We start from the raw sequence: 8,542 nt of genomic DNA on the forward strand, positions 1-8,542 counted from the left end.
ACACTCCATGTAGGTCATTGTTTAGCAAACAATTGCAATGTGTCCAGGTTTGATACCATGTTATGGTCAATGCAAGTGTGTATGGCCATTGTGCTCAAGTATTTTATCATTTGAAACTAGCTAGGTGAAGTGCAAAACAACCCTTCAATGATTTTCCAAATAAGCTTGTGTGTGGCATTAATAGAGACTAGCATCGAATTTATTTGTGCTACTAGTCTCCTTAATTTAAACAATAATTTGTCCTATATGTTGTGCATAGACAAATAGATCGGAATTTGAATCATTTTCAACAACTAACTACTCTCACAAATCCTCTTTTCCCCTATTGGTTAGGTTTTTGGGCAGGTGTAGGGTTCATATTTATGTTGTTTTTCATATAAAAATCAATAAAAACATACTAGAACATAGAAACAAGGCTTGATTGAGGCTTAATCCTCATGCTTCAAACTTTCTATATGTTCACAAACATAATATGTATTTTTTCTAATTTTTTAAGGAGAAAAACTTATTTTCCTCTAGTTTTTCCTAATTTTTTCCGTTTATTTCTTCATAAAAATGTAATATTTTAGAATTATGAGTTCTCAGTGATCAAGAACACTCATCATCATTTTATATCGATTTTTATCCCATATGATCCCAAAATACTCAACAAAAATCCTAAATTCCATTATTTTAATCAAAACACAACTTAGGAGTTTTGTGTGTTTTGTGGAAAATTATCATATCATCATATTTTTTGGTTTTCTCTCATATTTCAGAGATAATACAACATGGAAAATCAAGAACGAATAAAATCAAGCACTTTCTTAAATCATTTTCCATAAAATAAAAGAACTGCTCACTTATGCATAGAAACCGTGATTTCAAGACTCGTATCTCATAGATGGGAGGCTTCTAACGCTTCTTCTTTGGCGATGATGCACCACCCAATTATGTATAGAGAGGTGACAATTTACCACCCAATTTTACACATTGGAAATATTTCCTTATCCTTGGAAATAGTTTAGTGCTTGTTGCTCAGATGGTAAAGCAAGGGATATAGATCCAATTTAATATAGAAGGCTATTTTATAGAATATCTTAATTATAAGTGTAGGTTGGTTGCAAAAAGACATAGATTTGGATGCATGTTTACTTTAGATATTGGAAATCTTGGTATGAATGCTTTGTGTATGCTAAATGCAAAGGAGTAGTTTCAAACATTATAATATGGCACAAACATATTCGATATGCGAATATGCATAGGCTGTAGTCCAAAGTGTTGGTTAAAAGGTTTCTTGTCTTTAGAGTTACAAGGTTGGTTACAGGGTTGCTTGCTTGTAGAGTTACAAGGTTGGTTAAAGGGTTGGCTACAGGGTTGCCTGCTTTTAGAGTTACAAAATTTCATAAAATGTGTAAAGTATACTAGTTTGATAAGTAGACAAGACAATCTTTTTTGCAAGATAGAGATGTCAATAGGAATATACTTTATGTTATGCATGTAGATGTTTGATGGCCTACGCAAAATATATCTCCTGGTAGCATTAAATATTTTGCCACATATATTGATAATTGTTTAAGAAAGATGTAGATGTATTTCATGAAGGAAAAAAGTGATATGTTTGAGCACTTTCAAACTTTCAAGACTGCTATTGAAACATGAATAGGCTTAGAAGTTAAGAATCTTTGGGTTGCTCTTGCTATGGATGGCATGAATCCATTCTCAAGTTTTTACAGTGTATGTCCAATAGTCCTTGTGAACCATAATATTATGCTATGGCTTTGTACAAAGAAAGGACATCTAATCCTTAGCTTGGTCATTTCTAGGTATTATAAAGTCAAGAGTATGGACTCTATCTTTGTCTATTAGTTGACGAGCTCAAGATTTTTTGGGAGGAGGGGATTACTGTGAAACACATGAGCAACGATGTTGGGAGGAATTCCATTAACATATGATAAATTATTATGTGGACTATGTATAGCTTTTTGGGGTCTGGAGAGTGCTCAGGTAAATGAGCTTCCATTCTCATTGTTGGTATCTAGCATGGCTCGTTTATGTTTGTGTTGAATATATATGGATATTGTGATAGGCTTGGTTGCCTTAGGTTACCATGCATGTCCATTGTGTTGGACTCTTGAAGTTCGTAGACCATGAAGAACATGATCTATTAGGAGTACATCACATTCTTACTAGAGGTCCATGATTTGAAAGTAGGATTCCTTGGATGACCCTTGCATGAATGTATGCCCAAACTTGGTATGAGGAAAAACTAGTCCACAAGCAGTCACTTCCAAGCAAAATGCGGTGATCCTCAGTTTTCTATGAGTTGCCATATTAGACATATTTATAGGTCATTGATCACATTCGTAGTTTCAAGAATATTGATGGCTTGTTGTGGGGCCATATTACAAGAAATAGAGACACTCTAGGGGCACAAAGAGATTTAAATAAGGTAGACAAGATGGAGCCGCTTTGGCCATAGATGAGCTCTCACGGTGATATGAAACTACCTCATGTTCCTTGGGTCCTGTTCGCTAAAGAGGAGTGCATGGTGAAGCAAATTATCTCGTCTATCCACACACCAAGGGATATAATGGATTCTCTTAGGTTCAAATTTTCTAAAGATGACCAACTAACATGATTAAATTTTCATGATTGGCACAAGATATGCCAAGTTTTCCTCGGCCTTAATAGTAAATACAACCAATATTTCATTACTTTGCATCAAGCCATAGTTTGTAATGCATTAAAATTTTGGACATTCATACTATTGATTGTGATTGTGAAGTGTATCACTCTAGAGATACATTTTAGGATGGTGAGGACCATCTCCATTCTTGGAGGTAGATTCCAAGGAAAGATGGAATGATTTGCGTGGCATGTTTGTCTTACTGAGTCATTGTTAATAGATGCATGACCTTTTCTGTTAATTTTTCCATAGCACAAAATAGTTCCATTTTCTTCTTCATGCTTTGCGATGAATTGCTCTTATTTGATATGTATATAGAGTACATACTCTATATGTATAAAGGGAGGCTCACTATATGTATATACTCTATATGTATATATAGTATATAAATATAATGAGCCTCCCTCAGTTCAATGAGTATACTCATAGTTTTTTTGGTGAAATGATTGAATTTACCATGGTAAAAAAATAGTCGTCCTAGGCCGTTAATGCTCAAGGTATAAAGCATATACATATAGTGAACCTAGAAGTATACTTAGTTTTTCCTTTTGAAATGATTGAATTTATAATGGTACAAAAATAGCTTTTCTAGGTTTCTTTCCAATCATGGATAAAGAAAAGAGGAATCAATTAGCATGAGTTGTAACTTCCATTAGGTTTTCTAAGTAATATATATTGGATCTAATCAATTGTATGGGGCTCTCTTCTCCATTTGATTTAGTTCAAGAAAAAGGGACAATTGATTATACCATTAGATTTTCTTGGAATATCTAATGAAAAATAATTTTCACATTATAAGGTTTTCTTCCATTAATAACTATGTGGAAAGTCAACTTTAAATGATATTGAATGATGTTCTATATGAAGCAATATCGTAGTGCAAGAAAGTAGTTGACCATTGAGTCCAACTTATAGGGCAATGTTTAGAAGTCCTTAGAAAGTTGCGAATCTATGTGATGAAAATACAATGTATTACAAAGTGGAAGGCCATATTAAATCCTTTATAATTGATTGCTGATATCCATGCCCTGAAATCTTGTATCATAACCTGATTATCTTTTGTAGTTTCAACATACTAAACATGGTTAAAGCATAAGATTTCAAGAGATGGATTGACATGAGCTAAGAAATCCATCTCTTGAAATCTAGTTTGCAATACACATCTAGTTTCTTTCTTCTAGTTCTATATTCTTGTATTCTAGAATACAAAGTATACAAAGCCACAAAGGATTCATTTCTCCCTTTCTTGAACTAGATGGTACATGTCATGTTGTATGATCTTGATGTTGGGACCATTGACCACATCCTTATTCTTTCATGGATTTGAGCTTACAAAGTGTACTTCTATCTCTAATCTAGCCTACTCATATACCACTAGGATCTCTAACTAGATATGAAGATAAAACTTACAAAATATTCACCACATTATGTTTTCTACATGGTGAGCCATGTCGTTGATGCATGTGTGTGCTTCTTTGCTCTCGATCTTGCTTTTGTTTTTTTCACAAATGAGACGAGATGCCAATGAGAAACTCAAGGAGATGAAGAGAAGAATAAATCTTCACAAACCACTTTCCTCACACTCTTTTTTTTATTTACAACTCATTAAAGCGATAGAATGGAGAAAAAGAAAAAAGCATGTAAGGAGTTTCTCATTCTCATTGCCATCTCCCTCATGCCACACACTCTCTCGTTAAATCTTATTTAATATAGTAGACTAGCAACAAGGTAAGAAGATAAAGTTTACACATACATGAATAGGTTGTTCCCTTATCTTCATCTCACTTATACATTAATTCTAGGTTAGTTATTTTTCGATTTCCCTTGGGTATCCATGTCATGAATCATGTGATGGGAGGACTTTCTTGAGCTATTGTGCTAAACATATACCATACATACAAGAGGAAGCTCACTCAAGAATATAAGAAGAGAGATGGAGGCTAAAATGTTTTTTTGATGGTTTCCTTTTCTTATTTCACATACAATACAATGTATATAAAGTATAGACAAGATGCAACATAAAGGAGCATGGTCTATTAAGTCAAATAGTGCATAATTGACTAAACTACTCGAGTGACATGATGACTATGTCAGCTATATATAGGTGCAAAAAACCAAATGTAATAAGTGATAAGTCACTAGCCACGTGAGGATCATAATGACCACCAATGTGCTAAGTGTAGATGTGCATACCCTTCTAACTAGGTAGTCCATCATTAATGTCCGCATATGTTGATCTTGCTATCTCAACACTGCCTCTCTAGCTCAGATGTATCTCTAGCTCGGATGTATCCTCTATGATTCTGACATATACTAAGTCAATCTCTCCTACATGTATCTTCTCTCTCACAAAATGGTAATGTACCTCAATGTATGTAGTCCTAGCATGGAATATTGGATTCTTAGCTAGATACATATTGCTCATGTTGTTTTAATGAATGACAACTAGACCGTATCCCTACATATCAAGATCACCCAATAGCTTTTCTATCCATATCACCTCACATATTGCCATAGTAGAACCTTAGTACTCAAGCTCAATACTCAATAAAGCAACTGCAGATTGCTTTTTGCTACTCCACATAACTACATTACTACTAATGAAAAACATAAATTTGCTAGTAGATCTTCTATCAAACTTGCTATTCTAGTCCAATCTACATCTGCATATCAAAAAACATGTATATCCTTATCTATCTCATAAAAATTTTCATAATGCAACGGGGATCTCACATATCTCAATATGCTCTAGTTGTATCCAAATGAGGCTTTCTAGGCATCTACATAGATTCACTGACACGGTCAACAACATAGCTTAAGTCTAGCCTTATGATAGTAATTTAAATAAAACTTTCTACTCTCCTTCTAAAGTATGGTATTCAATCTCATCCCCAACATCAGCACTTAGCTTTATATTTTGCTCTAATGGCACTGAAAGAGGCTTACATGCTTTCATATCATACTTGTATAACATATCAAAGCCATACTACCTTTGGGATAGCCATATACCATCATTAAATATGATCATCTCAATACTAAGAAAGTAACTTAGCTCACCTAAATCCTTCATCTTAAACTTCTTCTTCAAAAGGTTCTTGACTTCAACAATCCTACTATCGTTGTCACCTATAATAATCAAGTCATCCACATAGATGATTATGATGACCAAACCTGCATCTCCCTTTCTCATATAAAGTGAGTGATCAATATCAAAAACATAAAATCTAATGTGACACGATATTCTCTAATATTTTCACACCATACTCCAGGTGCTTGCTTCAGCCGTGATAGAGCACCTTCTTTAACCTGCACCCATATGTCGGATGCTCTAAATCCTCATAACCTATTGGCTACTCCATATATTTCTCTTCTTGCAATTCACCATGCAAGAAAATATTATTTACATCCATTTTCTATAAATTCTAACCTTTGGCTACTACTAAAATAAACACACATCTAACAACTACCATCCTAGCAATTGGATTAGATGTCTATTAATAGAACTATATACATTATGCTTAACATTGTAGACCCACTTACAACCAATATCTTTCTTTCCCTTAAGCAATGGTACTAGATCCCAAGTCTTATTGGCCTCTACTGCAACCATCTCTTCATCCATTGTTGCCTCCCAATAAGCATGATCAATAATATCCTCAAAATAAGTGGGCTTAATATCCCTAACCACCTTTATCATATTAACATAATGGTGATTTGCATAGCCTTCAATAATGAATCTTTTAATAGGATATCTGACCTTGCTAGATGTGGGTACCACTATTACCCAAAGAAGAAAAGAGGGATATTTAAACTCTTGTGCAAAGCAAAGATATTGTGAATGACAAAGAGATGGAAAAAGATGTATTTCAAGAAACCCTTAGCATCTTTTAGTCTGACTCTGTTGCAGAAGAGTCTTTAGTTTCAGGGAATTCATTGGGCCCTCTAAGGGAATCTTTTATTTCATCCCACTTGATGAGACCTCTACATTTCAGGAACTCTTATTTCCTATAGCCTGGAAGGAGCTTCAAATTCTTGGTATCTTCTATATGGGAGAGCAAATAAGAGGCAAGAACTCCAAAGTATCCTCCCCTAGATCCACTATATCTAGGCATGAAGCCAAAAACTCTTATAGCTTCTTCCTTCTCCGCCAAAATTATCTTGTGTGAACCTCTATTGAAATCTTGGAATCCAATCTCCTTGGAGATAGCTTTCAAAGCCATTATTGGTAAGCTTGGAGAGCTTGACAACCTGCTATGATAAATTGCAATTGTTTGATTATTTAAGCTTCCAATATAATGACCAAGGCCTTGACTTTTTCCAAGCTTCAATGGCCTTGCCTATTCTGCTGGTCTGTTAATGACAGCAAAAGCTCCTTTGTACCTTCTTCCTTTGGCATGGATCGGGGGCATGGATCGGGACGACATGACTGTGCACACAAATCCTTTACAAACAATAAAGTACTTGAAGATATTGTGGGGACTGTAGCATTTTTGCCATTGATCTACCCATATGAACCTTGGCGCTTCAAACATGCGGCATCATGCAAAAACGAACATGCTCGTAGAAGACACAGCCTAGCATCCAAGAGTATGATGGTTTTCGTAAAAAGGGTTATAATTTGCTCTGATACCAAATGATAAAACTGCAAGTAGAGGAAGACAAGGATGGAACAAGCACTGTTTTTGGAGCTCAAGTCAACTTCACCTCCATTATTCTCCAATCCTATCTTCAACAATCCACACACTAAAATGGTATCCTCAAAAAGATAGATACCCCCAAACTTAAGGACACTTTACATACAACAATATGATAAGTCTTAGACTATGCCTTATTTCTCAACACTTCTCTCATTATATACAAATTATACAAAAAATAAATAAATAAGAGAGAGAATACACTCTCCCTCCCTCTTGTTCTCTCATTTCATCCCCCTCCCTCTTCCATTTCCTCCCTCTCCCTCTCCCTCCCTCCCCCTCCCTCTCCCATTTCCTCCCTCTCCCTCTCCCTCTCTTTCTCTCTCATTTCCTCTCCCTCTCCCTCCCTCCCCCTCCCCCTCCCTCTCCCATTTCCTCCCTCTCCCTCTCCCTCTCTTTCTCTCTCATTTCCTCTCCCTCTCTCAATCTATATACACAAATTATATAAGCAAAAGTAAAAGAGAGAGAGAGAATGCACTCTCCCTCCCTCTCCCTCTCTCATTTTCTCCCCATCCCTCTCCCTCTCTTTCTCTTTCTCTTTCTCTCCCTCCCTCTCCTTCTCCCTCTCTTTCTCTCTCCTTTCCTCTCTTAAACAAGCAAAAGAAGGAGAGAATTAAACCCTAAACAAGAAAAAGAAGGAGAGAATGGACTCAACGAAGAGATATGGCATGGGTTTGGCGGCTCCTCTTCGCGATGAAGGCTCCTCCTCTCCTTCGCGAATTGCGGTGGCGGCGACGGCAAGCCTTCTTGCTCTCCCTCTCTCACCCTATGCAAGATGGTTGCTCTCTCTCTCTCTCTCTCCCTCTCGAAACGTTCGATGAAAATGCGCAAAATGAACCACGCTTGGGTTTCGGCCTGTTTTTTTCCCTGTGGGATGCTGTTATTCCTGCGTCACTACCCGCTGTCGCTATACATTACAATCCTTGTAGTGAACTACCCTTCATGGAAGTTCCATGTGACAAACTTCCTAATTGGAAAGGGCCTTTATGAGTTTGTCTCAGGTGAAGAAAAGGAGCCAGAGCTAGGTATCCCTCTGACTGTAAATGAGTTAAAAGCATGGAAAGAGTGGAATGCGAAAGACAAAAAGGTGATGTACTGGCTATCTGTAGTAATTGATAATACTATGTTGGGACATATCAGGAATGCAGAAACTTCACATGCAGCTTGGACAATTTTTGAG

This window comes from Lygodium microphyllum, chromosome 9 (genome assembly GCF_053477565.2).
Source record: "Lygodium microphyllum isolate KBCC chromosome 9, Lygodium_microphyllum_v1.1.10, whole genome shotgun sequence".
NCBI classification, from domain to species: Eukaryota; Viridiplantae; Streptophyta; class Polypodiopsida; order Schizaeales; family Lygodiaceae; genus Lygodium; species Lygodium microphyllum.